Source organism: Macaca fascicularis, chromosome 9, assembly GCF_037993035.2.
Source record: "Macaca fascicularis isolate 582-1 chromosome 9, T2T-MFA8v1.1".
NCBI classification, from domain to species: Eukaryota; Metazoa; Chordata; class Mammalia; order Primates; family Cercopithecidae; genus Macaca; species Macaca fascicularis.
This window is the reverse complement of record NC_088383.1, coordinates 53866423-53869676: the sequence shown is the minus strand read 5'-3', so window position 1 is coordinate 53869676 and position 3254 is coordinate 53866423. Positions and strand designations below refer to the sequence as shown.

General features: G+C 44.4%; 1 long non-coding RNA gene across 1 annotated transcript; it reads left to right on the top strand.

Moving 5' to 3' along the window:
• The first annotated feature begins 279 nt into the window (after positions 1-279).
• Positions 280-2951, top strand: LOC141407670 (uncharacterized). Its single transcript, XR_012417649.1, has 2 exons — positions 280-457; positions 2378-2951. It is a non-coding gene; the product is annotated as an uncharacterized lncRNA (long non-coding RNA).
• The last annotated feature ends 303 nt before the right edge of the window (positions 2952-3254 follow it).

Here is a 3254-nt window from a genome sequence, read left to right as displayed (position 1 = left end):
TTACCCACCTTCTGAAGCCTATTTCTGTCAATTTGTCAATCTCCTTCTCCATCCAGTTTTGTGTCCTTGCTGGAGAGGGGTTGCAATCATTTGGAGGAAAAGAGGCATTTTGGCTTTTGAAATTTTCAGCGATTTTGCAATGTTTTTTCCTCATCTTCGTGGATTTATCTACCTTTGATCTTTGAGGCTGATGACCTTTGGATGGGACTTTTGTGTGGGGGTCTTTTTATGTTGATGTTGATGTTGTTGCTTTCTGTTTCTTATTTTGTCTTCTAACAGTCAGGCCCCTCTTCTACGGGTCTGCTACAGTTTGCTGGAGGTCCACAGCAGACCCTGTTTCCCTGGGTATCACCAGTGGAGGCTGCAGAACAGCAAAGATTGCTCCTTGCCCCTTCCTCTGGAAGCTTCGTCCCAGCAGGGCACAGACATGATGCCAGCTGGAACTCTCCTATATGAGGTATCTAGAGACCCCCGTTGGGACATCCCACCCAATCAGGAGGCATGTGGTCAGGGACCCACCCAATGAAGCAGTCTGACTGGCCTTTAGAGGAGCTGGCATGCTGTGCTGAAGGAATCTCTCTCACCCAGATCACCTAGACTCTCCAGAGCCAGCAGGCAGGAGAGATTAAGTCTGCAGAACCTGAGACCATGCTGCCCCTCACCTCAAGTGCTCTGTCCCAGGGAGATGAGAGTTTTATCTGTAAGCCCCGGAGGAGCTGCTAGATTTCCTGAAGAGATGCCCTGCCCAGTGAGGAGGAATCTAGAGAAGCAGTCTGGCCACGGCCACTTTGTCATGCTGTGGTGAATTCTGCCCAGTCCAAATCTCCCAGCCTCCTTAGCACTGTCAGGGGAAAACCGCCTTTAAAGCCACAGTAATGGTGGTCGCCCCTCCCCCCACCAAACTCAGACGTCCCAGCTCAACTCCAGACTGCTGTGCTGCCAGTGAGAATTTCAAGCCAGTGGTTCTTCAGCCCCTTTTCCAGGGGAGTGGACAGTTATCCTGTCTCACTGGAGTTCCAGGTACCGTTGGATTACAAAAAACCTCCTGCAGCTTGGTGTCTACCCAAACAGCCGCCCAGTTTTGTGCTTGAAACCCCGGGTCCTGGTGGTGTAGACTCATGAGGGGAACTCCTGATCCGAGGATCGCAAAAATCCAAGGGAAAAGCATAGTACCCTGGGCAGGCAGCACAGTCCCTCACCATGTCCCTTGACTAGGGGAGGGAGGTCCTCCGGCTCTGTACACTTCTGGGTGAAGCAACATCCCACTCTGCTTCTGCTCACTGTCTGTGGATTGTACCCACCGCCTAACCAGTCCCAATGAGATGAACTGAGTACCTCAGTTGGAAATGCAGAAATCGCCTGCCTTCTGCATTGGTCTTGCTGGAAGCTGCAGACAGGAGCTGTTTCTATTCCGCCATCTTGGCCCCTCCTGCCAAGCATTGTTTATTTAAAACATTTTTTATAGTTTTATAGTGCTGACACACAGGATATGCCTGAAATTTTGTAAAATAAATAACAATGTTCAAGCAAATAACACATTTATAAACCTGCTCCAAAGATGCAATAAATAACCTGGAAAGAAGTAACTCTATTCTCAGAGTTCCCAGGGCCCAGAAGAAGGGCACACAACCAACCAGCCCAGGGGCCCCAAGGCTCTGTCTCTACCCCACAAACAAAGCCTGAAATGCTGCGTTGAGGTCACTGCCCAGCACCGCCAACCCGGCCTCCAGGTTCAAGTCCCAGGAAAGTCAGAATAGAAGAAAATAGAAGTGAAGGAATCACTACTGACTAGGTCCAGGCTGTTTATTTTTATAATGTTAAATCACTCTGTGCAGGCCAGTAATATTGTCTGAGAATTACTTGAGAATTCTACAGTATAGCTGGGCTTTAATTTTTAAAGTAGAGTAACTCACAAAATTAGTGTATGATCCCATACTACATGTGGTTAATTTTGTCAGCTTGGCTAGGTTGTGGTACCCAAGTATGGGATTAAACATCATTCTGGATGTTACTGTGAAGATTGTTTTTAGATGAGAAATGACCTCACTCTCTTGCTGAATACTTCCCTCCATTCTACTCTTATCAATATGAAAGCTTTTTACCGTTACTTCCAAATCCCACGTTATCAAGGTCTTTTCATTTTCTGCTCTTCCTGGAAAATTCTACCAGATATTTGCAAGTTGGCTCCTTCCCCTTCTACAGTTCTTAGCTTCAAGTTCACTTCCTTAGGTCTTTCCTGACCACTGTCTCTAAAGTGACCATCACACCACCTACCCAAATTATAATTCTCTGCTTAGACTTCTCCTCATTTGGTATTTTTCTGATAGATTGATTGCAGTGGTTCCCATACTCATTTTGCTTGTGCTTTTATCTGCAGAACTCCACTAGGGTGGATGGAGAGGAAGAGACTAAGGATTCACATCTCACAAAGACATTTATGGAAGACTGAGTGTGTTTCCAGTATCTTTCAGAGTTTGCAAATGAGGCAGTGCCCAGCATAGACAGGTTCTTTGCCCACCCATCCTGAATCCACAAGGCCATAGATGCAGACAGGATATTTAATAAAGTTCAACACTGAGGCCTGACAAACACTGTGCAAGAAAGCTCAAACAGAAAGGAAGTTTCTTATTCTGATTGAGAATACATCATACTTCTGGTATGCTACTGAAAGCTTCTGAGGTTGGGAATAAGACAAGGGCTCTGGCTGTCACCATTTCTCTTGAACCTTACAGTGGAATTTGGCACTCGGGAATTGCAAGTCAACACAGTGGCCACTCAAGGAGAAGCAAGGGGTGGCTGGAAGGAGAGGTGCCCCTGGAGTTCTGTAAAATCTCTTTCTTGATGTGCCTTTGAGTGTTCTCTTTGTGAAAATTCTTTGAACTGCACTCTTATGATTTGTGCATATTTCCCTATGAAAATTATACCTCAATAAAATATTGACTTAAATAACAGAAGCAATCTGGATGTCCATCATTGGGGGAATGGATAAATCAAAATATATTTCTATTGTGATAAGTTACCCAACAGTTTGAAAAGAATAAGAGTGATCTGTATATGTTAAGTTGGAAAAAATCTCCAAGACATAATAGTATATGAGAAAGGAAAGTTGTCCCATATTCTCATTTGTGGATATGTGCGAATATTAAACATTTTTAAAAGACTTAGAAAGGAGACAGACTGTAGAAGACAAAATGAAAATTCTGTTTTTTGCTCTATTATATTATTTGATTAGTTTGTAACAAAACTATATTCCT